Here is a 19,633-nt window from a genome sequence, read left to right on the forward strand (position 1 = left end):
ACATACACAACCCCCAGATACTCAAGTTCCTCATCTTTCTAGTATTTACATATAAGTACACATCATACCATATACTTTAAATAATCACTAGATGCCTGTTAGGATGTGAATGCTTTGTGAAGTTGTAGTGCATTGTGAGTAATGATGAAATCCCTATATGTTCTGTGCAGAGACAGTTTTTTTCCTAAGAGTTTTGGTCCGAGGTTGTTTGAATCTGCTGGGGTGGAGATTGCCCTCTGCTACTTTTAGATCTCTGGAGAGAGTGACTTGTGGTTGACTGCAGTTTGTGTGGAGGTTTCTGCTTCCTGGGAGGTCTGTTATAAACAAGTGTCATTAGGGACCTAGCTAGGTGATGTTCATTAATGGAAAACATTGGCAAACAAATCCATCTCAGTCTCCAATGGTTCAAACCATTAGTGACTCTGATGCCTACGGTGCCTTTTAGATACTGACAGGGAAACTGTGGGACAGCTCCAATGCCAGCAGCATAGAAGTCTGTGGAAACGGTAGTAGGACTTTACTACATTGAGCCAATGTGAAAACACAAGAAATTGAATTACTGTAGAGTTTCTGTCCTTGTACTGTCTTAAGTGTGCTTCTACAGCAGTGGTTCTCAACCTGGGGGTCTCAACCCCTCGGCGATTGCATATCAGATATTTACATTTTGATTCATAACAGCAGCAAAATTTCAGTAATGAAGTAGCAATGAAATAGTTTGGTGTTTGGGGTCACACAACATGAGGAACTGTGTTAAAGGGTTGCAGCATTAGGAAGGTTGAAAAGCACTGCTGTAGAGCCTTCTCTCAGTAGCTACTTGATAACAAAATTTAAGCCCTCCCCTCCTTTCATAAAGTACAGTGCTGTGCTAAAAACATTAACTGAAAATGCACCCATAGTGATACCTTTCTTATACTAAAAAGAAAATTTTGTGACAACCTAGAATAGTGTAAGGGGCAGTGCCCTTCAAACAAAACAAAACACCTTCATTATACTGACTCTCTGCATGTGATGACAAATGAGTTCCTTCTAGATCTGGTTCCTGACAGGCTGTCTTGGTTTTCAGTTTTACAGAGATTTCCTTCTCCTACCAATGTGTGAAGTATGGAGACCGTTGCAGTGAGACCCTGAGGTTTATGCTCACACTGCTGGAATGTGGAGAAGCCTCATGTAGAAAGGCTTCTCTAGCATGTGTAGTTCTCAGTGCCCACTGCTTTGTAGCTCTGTCTCATTCTTCTTTACCTTTGGAAGTATAGTTCGGAGTACTTGAAATTATGATCTGATACCTTGTCTTATCTCTTATCTCATCACTGTTGAGACACCAGGTAAGCATGAGGCTTAAGTGGGAAGCTAGCATAGGGAACCAGCAGATGGAAATGTGTGTATTTCTCTTAAGGATGGTCAGATGCAGTTCTTCTGCCTGTGCATCGGATGCACACTGTGACAGGTGCGTGTGAATCGTTGTGGGTTTGGATAGAAGCACCTGCACTTGCTTTACATCCTTACCTGAAATGACGGCTGTGATTACCTGTCACACATAAACAAATGTGTCACGCAAATTCATGAGATGGGGAAGGGAAATGAGGAATAATCTAGAAACCCACACCAGGACGGTGAAAGCTCTTACTTTGGTTTTAACACAAAATGTCCCTCACAAACCAGAAAAGAGTATTGCAGTAAAAGTTGAAGAAGGTATGTCATAAAATGAATAGGGCTGGATGACAGCTTGGGGACACAGTTGGCCTAGCATGTGTGAGGCTCCCAGTTCAGTGTCAGTACCAGGAGTGAGAGGGGAGTAAAACGTTTGAAGCTCCTTAACTAAGAACATAGATTATCAACTATGGAGAAACTTCAATTGTCTAAGACAACTGTATATAAGGTCATTTTCCTCAAAAGAAGGAGTGTTACCATACCTAAACCTCAAGCATATTTTTCTGTTCTCATAAGCCGTCGGGTAGTTGCTAAATTAAAATTGTGAGCTCTAGGGGACATGAAGCCTGGGTTACTTGTGTTCTCAGCTCCCACCACCATAGGTGGTAACTGCAGTGACGTCAGTAAAATGAGGGAAAGGGCCGGGCGTGGTGGCACACGCCTTTAATCCCAGTAGTGAGTTCGAGGCCAGCCGGGTCTACAGAGCAGTTCCAGGATAGGCTCCAAAGCTACACAGAAAAACCCTGTCTCAAAAAACAAACAAACTAACTAAAAAAAAAAAAAGATGAAGGAAAGGAGCTTGGAAGGTTGAGTGGAAGCCAGAGCTTCCTGTGATTAGGGCATGTTGTATGGTTTTGTTCTTTCTATTCTCTTAGTTATATGTCAGAATTGCAAACACGGCTTACAATGTTGTTCATGAGGGAGCAAGATAAATATATTTGAAGAGTGATCAGAGCTGTACTTGTGATAAAAACTACACAGAAAAATGCAACAAGGAAATCCACTAACATCGCTACTTGAATATCCCTGCTGTGAAACAGCTTCTTTTGTAAACTTTTGGATTATAACAGATTACACTGATTTAAGAACATAATTATATAATGACACAGTATAATATAAAATAGTATTTCAGAATAATATGATTGGGTCATAAACATAAAGCAATGCTTTCTTTTTTCTTTTTCTTTTTTGTTTTTGTTTTTTGTTTTTTTGAGCTGAGGATCAAACCCAGGGCCTTGCGCTTGCTAGGCAAGTGCTCTACCTCTGAGCTAAATCCCCAACCCACTTTCTTTCTTTCTTTTTTTTTTTTTTTTTTTTTTTTTATATTTTCCGTTTTTTGTTTTTTGTTTTTTTTGTCCTGGAACTCTCTTTGTAGGCCAGTCTGGCCTTGAACTCACAGAGACCTACCTGCCTCTGCCTCCCGAGTGCTGGGATTAAAGACATGCCACCAGCACCTAGCTTCTTTTTTCTTAATTGTATATTTTTTCTAAAATTGAACTTTCTTAATTGCCTTATTAAATTAGAATAGTATTACTTATAAAGCCAGTTTATATCTGAAATAAATGTATATGAATAGAAAAGTCCATTTTGTTATTTCAGATCTTTTTGTTTTTCTGTTTTTACTAGACTAGGATCCACCCCACATATTAGAGCACCGGTAACCACACATGTCTCAGTAACCCTGTGCACCAGGCCTGTGTAGGCTTAGGTTCCTGAGGTGGCCTATGGGGTTTGCCTTGGTCCATCCGCAGCTGTATAGATGCTGGCGTCACTGTGAGCTATTTAAACAATTGGCACGTGTTTGTATTACCTTCCTCCAAGGAAACTGTACTAGACAGTTAATCCTCAACTTTGAATCCACTCTTAGGAATAGCCCCAGGCATGGGTGCTTGTTCTGGAAGTCTTTGTCAGACTTAAGAGCTTAATATGGCTTGTAAATCTGAATCAAAATTTACTTGATGACTTTAGGTACATAGAACAAATACATGCTCACTCTGAAACTAGTCTCTTGACAGAGAAATGTTCAGGCTGGGGACAGACCAGCTGTAGAATGCTTTCCAGCATAGTCAAGGCTCTCAGAGCCTTCCGTCCTCTCCCTCCCTCCCTCTCTCCCTCTCTCCCTCCTTCCCTCCCTCCCTCCTTTTCTCCCTCCGTCCTTGTCTCCCTATCTCTGTCTGTCTCATAGTTGAGCTGTAAAATGCTTTCTAGCATATACAAGGTTTCGGGTGCCCCCCCTAGATGGTAACTTCCAATATTTTTTATCCCATTAAAATGTGCACACAATACCAAATTCACACCTCAAGTTTTTGTTTTTCAAGCTCCTGCCTAGCAGCAATCTATTACAGGTCGTGACTGTTAGTAGTAGATCAAACCAAACAATTTGAGTTTTATTCCAAACTGTAGCTTTCACTGTAGATATTTTGCCAGAGAATCGAAGGGATAAATCCAGGGGAGATGGACAGAAAAGCACTTCTGATTTAGGGTCTTTATGTGATCTTTTAAAAAAGAATTGTATATGTGCAAGTGCATCCCCATGTGCCTGTGTGTGGACATGACACTGTACATGTGGAGATCAGAGTTTCCCTGGAGTGGCAGCTGCACTCCCCACCATGTTAGGAAACAAGGCCTTTCTGGTCTCTGCTGTGCGTTGCCAGCTTTCATGGGTCCTCCTGTGTCTACCTCCCCTCTCCCCAGAGCAGCTAGGACTCACGATGAATGCATTCTAGCACATCCAGCCGTTCTAGGTTCCAGCCTGGGACTCAGATTATCAGGCTTACCAGCCATCTCCCAGGCCTGCCCCATGTGGTCTTTATGTTTCTTTTGGGACTTCTAGCTAAGGTGATAATAGTGTCTTTAATCTACATTGTAGAGTTTGGGATATATTTTCTCATCTAAACATGCTAGTGAGTTCATCTTTCAGCCTTGGTAGTGTATGGAGCGCTATAAACCTTCACCCCAGTGAAACCTATGAAAATTATTGGTTAAAATAAACACAAGGGTTTTTTTTTTTTGTTTTTTTGTTTTTTTGTTTTTTGTTTTTTGTTTTTTTTTTTTTAACTAATCCAAGAGTATATAATGAGGAAAACATACTGAAAAAATTCTGGAACTCAATAAGAAAACTGAAGTGGTGGTCTGTGTACTGAGCCCTCCAATAAACAGGTGCAGTAAAGAACACTCCAGCTGCTAGTTGGAAGGCTGTCTTCTCCGGAGGGATACAAATTATAGTTCTCATCTTCCCTCAAGATTTTCTCCTTAGCTTTAGCTTTCAGTGGTTGGCTTTCTCCTTCCACATGGGCTCTGGGTATCTGATTCAAGCTGACAGGCTTGTTTTCCACATGCTCTGACCAGCTGGATCATCATGTGGTCCCTCAAAGCATCTGTAAAACAGTATGTATGTAATGTGATGGTGAGCAGAGAGCATATATACATACAGTGTTTGTGCCCAGCTACCACAAAGGTGAATGGTAGCAAAGCTGTATTGTACTAAAGTAGTTCCAGATGGTAACTGGAATCTACAAGAACAAATTGGAAGAAGCAAAAGTGATAATAAACAAGGGCAATAAAACAAATATTGTGCCAGGAGGTGGTGGTACATTGTTGCACAAATCCTAACTGGTAATAAAAACTCTTAGCCAGATATTGGGGTAAATGCTGAAAGATCAGAGAGACAAAGGAACAAGCCAGTAGAGAAACATCTCACCACTACCAAATCCCCAGGCCAAAAGGGAGGCAAGATCCTGTCTCCATGAGTCCTCAGACTGAACGCCTCAGCCAAGAGGGGCACGGAACTCGAGTCTCCTCCTGCCTTATATTCCTTTCTCTGCCCAGACATATCACTTCCTGTCTCCACCTTCCTAGTGATGGGATTAAAGGTGTGTGCTACCACTGCCGGGCTCTGTTTCTCTTTTAGACTGGATTAATCTCATGTAGTCCAGGGCGGCTTTGAACTCACAGAGATCCAGATGATCTCTGCCTTCCAAGTGCTAGGATTAAAGGAGTATGCCACCATTGCCTGGCCTCTATGATTAATTGAGTGGCTGACTCTGCCCTTTGATCTTCAGGCAAATTTTATTTGTGAGAGTACAAACAAAATATCACCACAGTGCATGCCTTTAATCCCAGCACTTGGGAAGCACTGAAACATTGTCTAGAAAAACCAAAATAATTAATAATAATAATAATAATTTCATTTTAATTATTGTTGTATTTGTGACATTTGCAGATATAATGTATATAACAGTATTTCAAAAGATAAAAAGGAAGATTACTAAATAGGAATGATATTTTTATACCTTCCAAAAACAAAAAATGAATATTAGTCTAGAGCAGATCCATAAGGTGCATATAGTAAGCCTTATAGCAGTGGTTCCCAATATTAATGCCATTACTCCTAAATACAGTTCTTCATATTGTGGACCTCCAATTATAAAATTATTTTCGTTGCTACTTCATAACTATAATTTTGCTACTGTTATAAAATATAATGTAAATATCAGTGTTTTCTGATGGTCTTAGGTGACCCCTGTCAAAAGGTCGTTCAACCTCCAAAGGGTTGTGACCCACAAGTTGAGAACCACTGCCTTAAAGTGACAACTTAAGTACATATTTCAGAATGAGGTTTTAAAGACTATAAGACTTCACTGAGAGTAGGTGAAGATCTAAATAAATGAAAAAACCCCATGTTTATGAATTGGAAGACATATCAGTATTCTTCCCACTGATTCACCAATTCAGCGTAATCACGTCTAGAATTCTGGGTAGCTTATTGTTAGAAGTTGACAGGCCAGTTCTGAAATTAAATCAGGCACAGAACAGCCAAAAGAATCATGGAGAAGCTGGAGAGATGGTTCAGAGGTTAAGAGCACTGGCTGCTCTTCCAAGGGTCCTGAGTTCAATTCCCAGCAACCACATGGTGGCTCACAACCATATGTAATGAGATCAAGTGCCCTCTTCTGGCGTGCAGGGATACATGCCGACAGAGCACTGTACACATATTAAATAAATGTTTAAAGAAAGGGGGGGGGGCTGGAGAGATGGCTCAGAGGTTAAGGGCACTGACTGCTCTCCCAAAGGTTCCGAGTTCAATTCCCAGCAACCACATGGTGGCTCACAACCATCTATAATGAGATCTGGTGCCCTCTTCTGGTGTGCAGACATACAAAGAAACAGAACACTGTATACATAATAAATAAATAAATCTTAAAAAAAAAAAAAGAATCATGGAGAAAAATGTGATATATTGTGTACCCTAATAAACTTGCCTGAGGATCAGAGGACAGAGTCAGCCACAAGATTAGACATAGAGGCCAGGCAGTGGTTTCACATACCTTAAATCCTAGCACTCGGGAAGCAGACATCCATCTGGATCTCTGTGAGTTCAAGGCCACACTGGAAACAGTCAGGCATGGTGATACACACACCTTTAATCACAGGAAATGATGTCTGGGCAGAGAAAGGTATGTAAGGCGTGAGGAAACAGGATCTCACTCTCTTTAGACTGAAGATTTCATAGAGGTGAGAACTAGTGACTGGCTGTTCTGTGTCTCTGATCTTTCAGCTTTCACCCTGATGTCTGGCTCTGGTTTTTGTTTGTTTGTTTGTTTGTTTGTTTGTTTTTGTTTGTTTGTTTTAATTAAAAGATTTGAACAACAGAAACATAAAAATGGTGGTGTGTATGGTAGGGTGTGCTTGTAATCCTGAGGATAAGGGGTATAAGGCCAGCCTTGACTACTTTGAAAGTTTGAATGCATCCTGAACCACATGTCTCGAAGAGGGCTGGGGGCAGATGCATCAGTTTCAAAATGGGCAGAGCAAGCCATGGTGGCCAAGCCTGGGAACTGGCAGGAAAGTCACTGTGGCTGTTAACCAAAGATAACTGTGTGTAAATGATGTGGTCGGTCCTTACCTTAACCCACATCTCATTCAACATAAAAATGAGGGCTGCAGGGAGAGCCCAGCTCTTAAGAGCACTAGCTGTTCCTCCTGAGGATCCTGTTCAATTCCCAACACTCCCATGACAGCTCACAGCTGTCTGTAACTTCAATTCCACAGACATACATGTAGACACAATACCAATGCACATAAAATGTTTTTTTTTTTAAATGAAAATTTAATCAAAGATGAACCCAGGAGGTGAAGACTTAAAACTCACTGGGGAAACCAGAAATCTCCATGTTTTCAGATGATATAAAAAAAACATAAACAAAAAAAAGAAACAGACAAACTGGACATTGTCAAAGTTAAAAACATTTGTTCTTTAAAAGATACTATGAGGAAGAAAAAAGATAATCTGCAGAATTAGATAAAATATTTGAAAATCATGTATCTGCTAAAAATTTCACCTAAATATATAAGGAACTCTTTTTTAAAAATGAGGTTTTACTTATTCTTTTTATGTGTGAGTGTCTTGCCTGCATGTGTGTTTGTGTGCCCAGTGCATGCCTGGTGCCCATAGCGATCAGAAGAGGGTGTGGGATCCTCTGAAACTAGTTACAGATAGTTATGAGCATGTAGATGCTGGGAACTGGACCTTGATCTTTCTTCAAGAGCAACAAATACTCTTAACTGCTAGCCATCTCTCCAGCGCTAGGAAACCTTAATCAGAAAAAAACTGAATTTAAAATGAACAGAGAACTGAAGAGCTAGGTTTACAAAATAAAAAGTTGGCATCATTAGTTATCAGGTCAAGGTAAATCAAAACCACCATGAAACCAGCTCACCCCTACTGGGCTAGAACAAGAGGTAATAACAAATACTGACAAGAATGCCAAAATCCAGCCTTCACACACTGCTTGCAGGAAGTGGTACAGCCAGTCTGGAAAATAACCTGGTAGTTACTCACAGAGGTAAACCAGTTACCGTCTAACAGACCAGTTGCCGTCTAACAGACCAGTTTCAGCCCAAGGTATCTAGAGTGGCTATCACAGGTGTGTTACAAAAAGAAGTGTGGACATAGTCCACGTAAAACTGTACACAAACTGGAGGCGTCACACTACTACTGCTGCTACTTCTTCTCCTTCTTCTCCTTCTCCTTTCTTCTTCCTTCTTCCTTCCTTCTTCCTTCTTCCTCTTCCTCTTCCTCTTCCTCTTCCTCTTCCTCTTCCTCTTCTTCTTCTTCTTCTTCTTCTTGTTCTTCTTCTTGTTCTTCTTCGGTTTTTGGTTTTTCGAGACAGGATTTCTCTGTGTAGCTTTGGAGCCTGTCCTGGAATTCACTTTGTAGCCCAGGCTGGCCTCCAATGCTCAGAGACCTGCCTGCCTCTGCCTCCCGAGTGCTGAGATTAAAGGTGTTCGCCACCACCGCCTGGCCTGAATACTTCTTCTAATGCCAGTTTCCCAGCAGCCACTCTGCATGTTGACGACAGTGTCAAGAAAGCTTTTACCAGGTCTGCTCTGGTTGATTCTCTTAGTTTCTCCACGGTCCTCTCCATTTCTGTTCATGTCTCACCACTCTTTGGTTACCCACCTCCAGCTCCTCAGCAGCCTTCTTCTCCTGCCCTAATACCACAATCACCAAGAGGCTTCTCGGACTCAAGTCCCTGGATTATTTATTCAATATTTTAACACCTAGCTAAGTTGTTGTATATTGAAAGACACTTAGCACTTACTAATTTTACATATGTTAAATCTCTCTAATATTATAAGTTATTTGAGTCATGTTCTATTATTGCTCACTAACCCAAAAGAGATGTTTCTTTCCTTAATATTTCTCTTAAAACTTTTTTCTTATTTGGGGAATCCTGGCATGGAAGAAATGGAGATATTTCTGTAAGTGCCAGTATTAACTTAAAAACATAAATTTTCTTAAAAGACTAAAGTTTTTTATCTGCATTGGAGAACAGGACTTTTTGGAAAATAAAAACATTTAAATAGTAAGAGAAACGTAGTGGACTGGTTTTAATGTTTGAAGAGAAAACATTTTTACATGCGCTTTTCTGCCCTCTGTCAAGAAAGGAGGTGCAGTTGAATGGTTTCTAAGTTTTCGTTTACACCTAAGCTGTCTTTCCCATCTGTTAATAAATGTTCAGAATCTCATTCTCAGGATTGCAAATTAGCAAAGAAACTTGAGCCAAACCAGTATAACGATTGTTACTGAGGACTCTCTTCAGTCTTTTCAGTAGATATAGAACCTCACCAGTGGGTTTGTGCTACTGAAAATGCACATGTCCAAGAAGGGAAGGTGGAGATGGATTTTTTTTTTTTTTTGAGACAGGGTTTCTCTGAGTAGTTTTGGTGCCTGTCCTGGGTCTCACTGTAGACCTGGCTGGCCTCGAACTCACAGAGATCTGCCTGACTCTGCCTTCTGAGTGCTGGGATTAAAGGCATGAGCCACCGTTAGGAAAAGCCCCCAAATGTATAAATGTAATATTGATGTAATAAACGTGGACTAAGATGAGTGAGTATTGATTTAGAAAATCTGTTTAGCTTGGTCTTTTTTTTAATAAAAAATATTCAAATTTGATCCCCAGAATCCTTTTCTATGACCTTTATTAAAAGCATGTTTTACTATTCTAGTAGTAATTCATTAACTGTTTAGCGTTTTTTAAATACAATTTTTGAATAGTTCTCTTATAGAATGGACAACCAATTACTAAGTTATTTCCCACTACAGATGCAGTAACTTCCTTGTCTTTCCTCTCTCCCTCCCTCCTTTCCCCTCTTCCTTCCCCTCCTTCCCATTAGTCTGTCTCTCCTCCTCCCTTGCTTTTGCTCACTTGCTGTATACAGAGGGCAAAAGTTTAGAACTATCAGATTCAGGTGGCTGACCAACTTTCAGTTCCGGTTAAGAACTAAAATTAGATCACTGTGGAATATATATCCACTGACATCTGGTGAAGAGCATAACCTTGAGTGGCCAAAAAGACATCATCCAAGGGACTTTGCTTTGACTATAAAAATTCCTTGGACCTCTCTCCTTAAACAATTTAAAAATCCCTCTGACTTTTGTATTGTGATTTGTAACACACCTTTAACATACACATCCCACATCCCAGTATTTTAGTATCATTGTGGTCCAGAAGATGCACTAGGACCTTGATGTGGGGCCACATCCCCAGATGAATGTACGGAGTCCATTTAAGATTGGAATCCTATCCTGTCACTCTAGAGAGGCTGGTTGATTCCAGTGAGTCCAGATGAAGTAGCGCCATAGTCAGGATGGGGAAATAGCAAGGGGAAGTCCATGGTCATTGACAAGAAAGCAGCAGATGAAATAGAGCAGTATCACCACAATAGAAGAGCAAAATGTTAAAAATAAATAAATAAATAAATAAATAAAAATAAAAATAAATAAAAAAGGAAGATTGTAGGACTGTTTAAGGACTCAGGTCTGTTTAAGGAGGAAAATCATAGTCACCATCTCCCTTCACTGGCCTAATTTAATACATAGTAACTATTAATGTTAAGAACACCCATTTTGACTTCATTTATTGTACATGACAAGTATCATATCCATGTTGTCTTCTTTAATTCTCCCAACAACCCACAAAACAGACACTCTTGGCAGAAGAGGATGTTAAAGGAGCATGCCATTTTATCTGAAGACATGAAGCTAGGAATGAGACCCAGAGCTTTAGCATGACCTGTTAAATACTGGGAACATAATATTCTGTAGTTCGGAGTGCGTGAATAGGAGCATGTTTGGTATGTGTGTTTGCTGACTTCAGTGTATCGGACATACCTAGGGAAGAGCAGAAATACATCGCAGGGCCTGCCTCGCTCCAAGCTGATAAGAGAGATGAGTCGCCACAGATACAATTCAAGGTCACAGCGTTCAGTTCTGCAGCAGTAGAGATGAAGTTTTCGGGACTTAAAGCTATAAGAGATTACTTCCTGCTTTGGGATGGTGAAAAATATGGCATTATTTTGAAGATAGGAGTAATTTTAGCAAGCTGAGGAGTTGAGAAGACACTAAATATAGGAAATAATGAGAAGGCAGAGGTTCATACAGCTGCCTGCACCAAGGGTATTCTGACACTGCTAGTTGGATAGCAGTTTATAGAGGTCACTTGCAGGGACTCTGAGCTCCTCTAGCTATTGAGTTTGCATGTGTTTTATTTGCCGTGACCATTGTGGGACTGTGACAGCAAAGTCTGCTATTAGCACTGTTACCTGCTTGCTGGTGACTTTAGGAAAGTCACCTCAGTGAATAGTACTAGCCAGGTTATCCAGCTGGACACCAGGGGAGTTCTAGGGCTTCATTTTCCCTTCACCCTTTTTAAGTCACCCAGTTCAACTTTGCTTGGCACTGTGATTTCCCCAGGTCACCTCCACAGTCTTAATTCAAACCTCTGTCCTTTCTCACCGGCTCTGCACAGCCTTAGCTGCACGCTGTGCCTCTGGTCCGCCTCCTTGTCTTTCTTTTTCTTACACGTTTTCCACATTGTCAGAGTGCTGTTCCTTCCCAAGGTCCACATCTCACATTCTCCTGCTTAGCACCCTCCCATAAGTTCTCATTTCCCTTTGGAGGGATCCAGACTCCATCCCTCCCATCACACAGTCTCGTCCGTCTTGTCTTTACAGAAAGAAAGGAAGACAGCTTCTCTCCAGCAGATGGTCTTTCTTCATACCTCCAGTGTCTTGAGAGGTCTCTACTGTCTGTTCCCCGTTTCCAGGTATTCTTTAGAAAGGTCTTTATCCAAGGCCTTGTGGTCTGGCACTGCCAGAGCCTTAAGCTGTTTGATCTTTTGTCTGCGTTTGAAGCCGCGGAGCATTCCATCCATAAAATGCTCTCTTTAGTCTCCCAGAACACCCAGACTTCTAAATTTCCTCTTGAAGACCAGTCGTGGTGTTGGCATTTTCCAGGACTCCTGTACCGTTTCTTTCTCTGTTTTTCTCTATGCACTCCAATCCAGTCATAAGTGAAATGTTCCTACTCCTACAGAAAGCATAGTTTTGACAATTGCTTACGGCTCCAGCACATACATTCAACTTCCTCTTTGACATTTTGACGAGCATTTCAAGTACATTGGGACCTTCCAGAGTTCCCTAAGCCTGTTCTCTCCCTACTCATTCCTCTTGTGTGTTGATGAAGCCAGAAGTTTTCTCACACACAGCAAGCCCTGTCAATCCCCTGCTCCCACTACAACTGAAGCTGCGTTTGCTCTTCCCCGGTCTCTTCTCCGTAGACAGCCAGGTTGGTTTGGTTTGGTTTTTAATTTTAGCTGGACTTATCTCTTCTTTGCATAAACTCTTTAGTGACTCTTGAGAGTAGTTAAGCTAAGTCTGTGAGACTCTACATGGCCGATCCTGCTTACATTCAGTTTCATCTCACGGCAGCCTGCCCCTAGACTCACTGTGTGGGCTTCCAACACCGCAGACATAGCTGCCTCTGCCTGTACTACTGTCCTCTACTCTATGCGGTTAGCAGTTTCTCACACTCAGAACTTGCCTAAGCATCATTCAAGCTCACATTTCTCCAGCTACTTAGCAAAGCATCTTGCCTCCTTCTGTTATAATGCTTCATAGTGTTTTAGCTGTTTATACTTATTTTCTCCTTTATCCATTAGCCTGTGATCTGCTTAGCATCACAATTATGCCTTTGTCCACTCCCCCCCCCCCCCCCACCACACACACAGACACACACACACACACATACAGACACACACACACACACACACACACACACACACACACACACACAGAGTACCTTGAAAATCCTACGTACTCAAGGTATGTTTCTCAGTGAGGGGAGCGGATTATGTCTCTTGGGAGACTTTTGATAACTTCCATAGATGTTTTCTATTGTAATGACTTGGTGGCAGTGCTTGTATGTTATTAATACCTTGTAGAAACTGAAATGCCCTAAAACACAAAACAACCTTCCAAACAAAGAATTTTCTAATCTAACTTGTCAATAATACAAGAAACTTCTGGCAAAGATCTGTGAGAAGCACCACATTAACACAGCTTAGATTTCCTTGTACCTCTCCACTTGACTCTATATCTTCAGACCTTTGCCATTGTCTTTCCTCATCACCTGGATTTATAAAATAGACACTTAGGAAATTCTTGACTGTGGCAAAAGAGAGGAACAAATGAATGTACAAACTAGCCATGGTAAAACCAGCCTGTCTTTTGGTTAATACCAAAATTTCTATTTAATAATAGAAAAAGTTGTTGTTAGACTCTGCAGTAGACCATAACTTCTGTTATATACAAATTGCTGGCATAAAAAATTGTGGAGCCGGGCGGTGGTGGCGCACGCCTTTAATCCCAGCACTTGGGAGGCAGAGGCAGGCGGATCTCTGTGAGTTCGAGGCCAGCCTGGGCTACCAAGTGAGTCCCAGGAAAGGCGCAAAGCTACACAGGGAAACACTGTCTCGAAAAACGAAGGAAAAAAAAAAAAAAAAAAGAAAGTTGTAGAAAGATCATGCAGGAGACCCATACTTCAAATGTGCATTCTGTTCAGATGATAACTAAATTGTAACAAGAGAATCAACACATTTAAAATGATAAAGAGCAAAATACAAGTGGTTTATGGAATTAAGGTATTACCTTTTACCTTTTTTTGCAAGTAACAGTTTTGAGGTAACCATATGCAAATTCCTCTGCTCTGTAAATTGATTGGGAGTGGGGCTCATTTCCTTCCAAGTTGTCAGGTCAGACTTCACTGTCTAAGCAAAGTCCTGGCCTGGACTGGGCTGCCATTTCTAAGTGTACTGTAGACAGGAATGGGAAATTGAGAAAGCTGAAGCCATCGTCTTAGAACATAATGGCTCTGAATCGGCAGACCTTAATGGCACTGTCTCTGACTAGCTGGAAAAGTGGTGTAGCCAGGCAGCCGTGGGTTGCTGCTGCTCTGTTCCTACCTAAGAAAAGGAAGGTGGAGTCATTCGTGAGCAGTGTTCCATCTTTACCTCAGTGCCTAATGATGAAACTCTGGACCAGCATACTCAGGAAGCTTTATCTGTTTTATTCTCTGGATCCCAGTTAGTTTTAGTTCCTTGTTATATTAATCAAAGACAACTTATAAAAGATAAGATGCTTATCTATAACAGTACCTCACAGATGATTTGTGATAAGGACTGAGGACTTAATTGTATTCATTTTCTTCTAAATGCTGGAGCATGGTACTTTTGTGAAATGCAATCGAAATTAACCACTAAAAGAAATAACCATATTCTTAGTTGTCCCAGCAACATTAATTTACTGTGGAGAGTGCTAAGTGAACACTCAACTTTTATACCTGTCTCAGTCTCTGTCCTCATCTCTCTAGGGTCTAGTAACCGGCTGTGAGTGGGCAATTACCCACCAGACATGGTTTCAGAAGGGTTTTCTGGAAGCCTCGTTCAGGTTCACATGGAGATTATGATGTCAGGTTTTAAACAAAGGTGTTCTCTTTATGTTTAAAAGTTGAAATTTGCTTTTAGAATAGTTTTAGGAGTCTCCTAGGAGTGTACGGATGATAATAGATCATTGGGATGTTCACATTCGCCTCACAGCTAACCTTGCTTGTTTCATAGCTGAAGCCAAAGCTGCATCCCACAGATGCATAGAGAAGCCCTGCCTTTCTGAGCTGCAGATCCACTAGTTTGCTGCCTGGCTGCATTTCATGCTAAAGCTGCAGTAACAGTGTGGATTGCATTAGGTGTATCCATTTCAAGTTCTGTTTGGGAAGGCCTGGAGAGGTGGCTCAGTAGTCCTAGTGCCCACATGGGTAGTTATCACTGTCATAACTCATTGCCAGGGCATCTCATGCCTGTTTCTGGCCCCTGAGGGTGCCAAGCATGTATGTGCTGAACATATGTACATGTAGGCAAGATACTCATACACATGAAGTAAAAATACATCTTTTTAAAAATTACCTTTATATAAGGACCCTGTAGTAATTGGGAAAATGAGTTTTTTAAAATGTCAGGAAATAGCTGGGCGGTGGTGGTGCACACCTTTAATCCCAGCACTCGGGAGGCAGAGGCAGGTGGATCTCTGTGAGTTCGAGGCCAGCCTGGGCTACCAAGTGAGTTCCAGGAAAGGCACAAAGCTACACAGGGAAACCCTGTCTTAAAAAAAAAAACAACAACAACGAAAACAAACAAACAAACAAATGTCAGGAAACAAAATCAGGTATACATGGTTATAATTGTTAAAATAATATGCATGCTATTAAAACTCAAATAGCTTGACTCAGGGTAAAGACCTTTGTCTGATACATAGAACATAGTATGGTTGTGAGTATTGTTTTTATTATTGTAGTTTTGAGAAGTTTACACATTCATGCAGTGGATTTGATCACACTCATTTCTTTCCCTGATTCCTTCTGATCCCTACCCCTGCTCAACTTCTTAAGTTTGTATTTTAGAAAACATATGCATTTAGCTAATTAAGCCCTTCTGGAGAAGTGTCCTATGTAGAGGCCTTTTTTCACAGCACAAGTCTCTGCTGCTTTTTTCCTTCCTCAAAAAAAGCATTAAAACAATGTTAATAAGATGGTAATGTTGGCAGCTTCCATTAGTTCTGTGGCTGTTTCTTGTGCTCCACCTGCTCTGGTAACAGTTATAGAAAAGTGAAGTAATGAAGGACTGTTTTTATGTCTGTCCCATGGCATTGCTCATGAGATGCTTGTGTTATTATTCCCATTATACAAGTGGGAAACTGAAGCTTAGAACATAGCTTAATAACATGTCTTAATTATACAGTTAGACCCCCCCTCCCCTTGGCAAGCTCATCATGGCAAAGTCAGCTATTAAGGCAGGCCTTCCTGATTCAAGCAGCAGTGCAGTACATTTTCTTCTGTAAAAGCAAGTCCTATGCTGCCGGACAGCTTTAGTTGTTGAGGCCAACCATAGGAAAAGACAGGACAGATGTACTAAATACAGGATGACTACAAATTGTGGCTGGGATACTCCTTGGGAAGGAGGAATGTGGGGGCTAAAGTGGTCAGGACAAACGGACAGTAAAAATGTAAACTCAGTTCAGAAAATGCTAAACTGTAGACAGAGAGGGTTGGTATACACAGAGGGGAGAGGGTCAGAACACAGAAGAGCTAAATGTGAAATAATTTGTCAAGAACTACAGACTCAACTCAAAAGACAGGTTAGGCCAGCCAGATTACTGTGTAGGGAAAGGTGTTTGTTCCCCAGAACCCACATGTTCACTTGTTGGAAGGAAAAAACCAACTCCCAGAGTTGTCCTATGACCTCTGCCCGTGTGCTGCACGCACACACACACACACACACACACACAAATAAATGTTTTAAAAAAAAAAAACCTTAAAAACAGATCAGAGGGTCTTAAATGCCAAACTGAAGACTTTAGGATTTTTTTGTCTTGTGAGTGTGCATAATAGAAACCTGTGCTAAATGTTTATCACATGCCAGGCATTGTTCTAAGTGCTGTACTTGTGTGATATTAAAGATAAGTGCAATGTCCAAAGAGAAAAGAACTACCAAGTTCACACCAGGAATATGTACAAGAGGCAAACTTGGAATACAAACAAGTTAAAGGCCGACTCCGGTTCCTCATCACACCATCCTGTTCTGGTTGTAGGGTCCTTAGTAAGATGAACAGGTTTTAAAAGCAGAGTCAACCTTAACAAGTAATGTGCCTCACACATGGATGGTTTCTAACATTAAAAAAGAGATTTGTGATCCAACAACAATACTCATTCCTATCCCTGCCCTGCTTACATATCGACAGCCAAGGACACTGAAGAGTTAACATGTCTGTGCCCTTGGCCTTCAACTCTGCCTACGATTCTGTGTCCATGTGTCCGCATTTCTGCATACACCTGAGAGTGAACCTAAGATGTGTCAGTCTGTGTTAACTGTATTCAGAAGTTCTCAGAGTGTGGTTTCTGAACCACCAGAGGAGCAACATCATCAGAAAACTTGGTAAAGGTACCAGTTCTGCAGCCTCTCCCCACATCTATTGAGTCAGAAACTGGAGGTGAGGTACAACAGCTTTTAGTGGGCCCTTGAGTAGTTATGATGCATGTTGATGTTTGAGAACCATCGTTACAACTAGACTTTCAGTTTAGGAACAAATTGCTTAATTTGTTTCTGATACTCCATGGTATGGGCATTGGAGAATTGTTGGGCTCTTACTCTTTGATTTTTGTTACTGGGACTTATCCTTGGACTTTGTAGGCATACAATATATGTTTTCAGAGTAAAATCAATTTGAAGAGTACTCATCTTTGGCTCAGTGGTAGAGCACTTCTGTGCAATTCACAAAGCCCTAGGTTCAGTCCCCAACACCACTACATGCTTGATAAATACTGGCAGGGCAAAATGAAAGAAAAGCACAAGAGGGTCGTTGAAATGTGGAAGTAGTCCATGCAGTCAGAGTTACAGGGAAAGCTGCCTCTTCAGCCCCTATGCTTGGGTTAAACAACCAATCCAAAAGTGGTACATAATTGTTTTCTTCTAAAATTCTTTGAGTAGAAATTACTGTGTCCAGTAAAATAGTAAGTATATCTATTCAATACTACTTGCTTCTTACTTTTATATGTTCTTTTTCATGTGTTTATGGTGTGCATGTGTAGGCTTGTGTGTATGTGTAGGCACATATATGGATACACATTTGTGTGCAAATCAGGGGTGTGTGTGTGTGTGTGTGTGTGTATGAGAGGGGGGGGAGACAGAGAGAGAAAATTCAAGATTGATGTAAAGTGTCTTCTTGGTAACCCATCATCGTATTTATTGAGGCAGGGTCTCTCATTTGAATCCAGAGCTCACCAGTACAAGTAGTTCAGATAACCAGGTTGTTCCAGTGATCCCATTTCTGCCCCCTGCCCCTGGAATTCCAGGCAGGCTACAACACACATGTGAAGTCTAGGACTCCAAGCTCTGATCCTCATGCTTGCATGACAAGCCACCTCTCCAGTCCTACAACGTTCTTAAGTACTTGCATTTTCAGAAATCAGTTGAGATCTAAAAGCTGGTATTACTTTTTAAAAGACAGAACAGCTATCTAACAGTCATTCCATGAGGTGTGTCTGTGGGTCATGAGAAATGGCATGCTCAGGAGAAACCAGCTTGACAACTGCTGGAGAACAGTTTAAAGGATAAACCCTTCAGCATCTCCGACTTGGTGCACTTTCTTCATAGGTCTCAGTTTCTCGGTCCTTTTGGTCGGTCTGTATAGCCTTGGTTGTTATAATTCACCTTCATGCTGTCTTCCTTCTTGTGTCTGAAGAAGAAAGGGACTGTGTAGATTTCTGTTGTTGTTTTTGTTTTGGGTTTAGAAGGTAAAGATATCTGTGTACTATACCATATTCACATGTTACATTTTATATTTATTTAATTCCATAGTTATTTTCTTATTCTTTTTTATTATGTGTATGGGTGTTTTGTTGGTATGTATGCCTGAGCCATGTGCACGCAATGCCCGTGGATGCCAGAAGAGGCGTTGTATCCTTGGAAATGAGTTACTGATGGTTTTGAGCCTCTGTGTGGTTGCCAGGAATCAAAACCATAGCCTCTGGAAGAGAAGCCAGTGCTCTTGATGGCTAAGCCATCTCTCTAGTCCTGTATTCTAGGTTTCTTATACAGAAAGATAGATCGTTTCTTTCTTGAAAAAATATTGTGTGGTGGTGAAGATTGTTTGATTTTTTTACTCTAGGATTTTACCACATGAGAAATAGTATGTACACTATGTGCGATTGTTTTAAATTTGACATATCTTAAATGGAAGAATTTCCCTGCCCAGTGTAATTTTAATAACTGCCATACTTACTCTAGCCCTAGACAACACCCATTTAAAATACTGCCTTAACAGTCATGTTAAGACATTAAAAGAAAGCCTTGTTACCAGATGAGACAGGGTAGAGTTGACATGGTTATGGAATTTGGTTTTTAGCTTGTCAAGTAAAGCTCCTTCTTACCTTTATTTAGAAAACATTTACATTAGAATTAGTACTTCTATTAGTTGTATGAATAGTCTGTATCAAGAAGTTGCACATGACCTCAGAGTCTTGGCAAAATCATGTTTGACCCCAGGTAGCTTCTTTTTGAAGAGTTAAAGTCTAATTATAGACTAATAGAAACCTTATTTTTAAAAAATCTTATTGGTGCTGGAGAGATGACTTAGCGGTTAAGAGCACTAACTGCTCTTCCAGAGGACCTGGGTTCAATTCCCAGCACCCACATGCATCTCAGGGGGACACAAAATCCATGGCAAAACACTAATAATGCACAAAATAAAATTTAAAAAAATCTTATTTCCTTTGTTTGTTGCTTTTAAAAAATAATGAAATACAGAAATGTCT

The 19,633-nt window shown here is 40.8% G+C and overlaps 1 protein-coding gene across 12 annotated transcripts in view; it reads left to right on the plus strand.

Moving 5' to 3' along the window:
- Ric8b (RIC8 guanine nucleotide exchange factor B) overlaps positions 1–19,633 on the plus strand; it is a 104,602-nt gene that overhangs the window by 10,874 nt on the left and 74,095 nt on the right. The gene's annotated exons all lie outside the window — the stretch shown is intronic.

The sequence above is a fragment of the Onychomys torridus genome, chromosome 20 (assembly GCF_903995425.1).
Source record: "Onychomys torridus chromosome 20, mOncTor1.1, whole genome shotgun sequence".
NCBI classification, from domain to species: domain Eukaryota; kingdom Metazoa; phylum Chordata; class Mammalia; order Rodentia; family Cricetidae; genus Onychomys; species Onychomys torridus.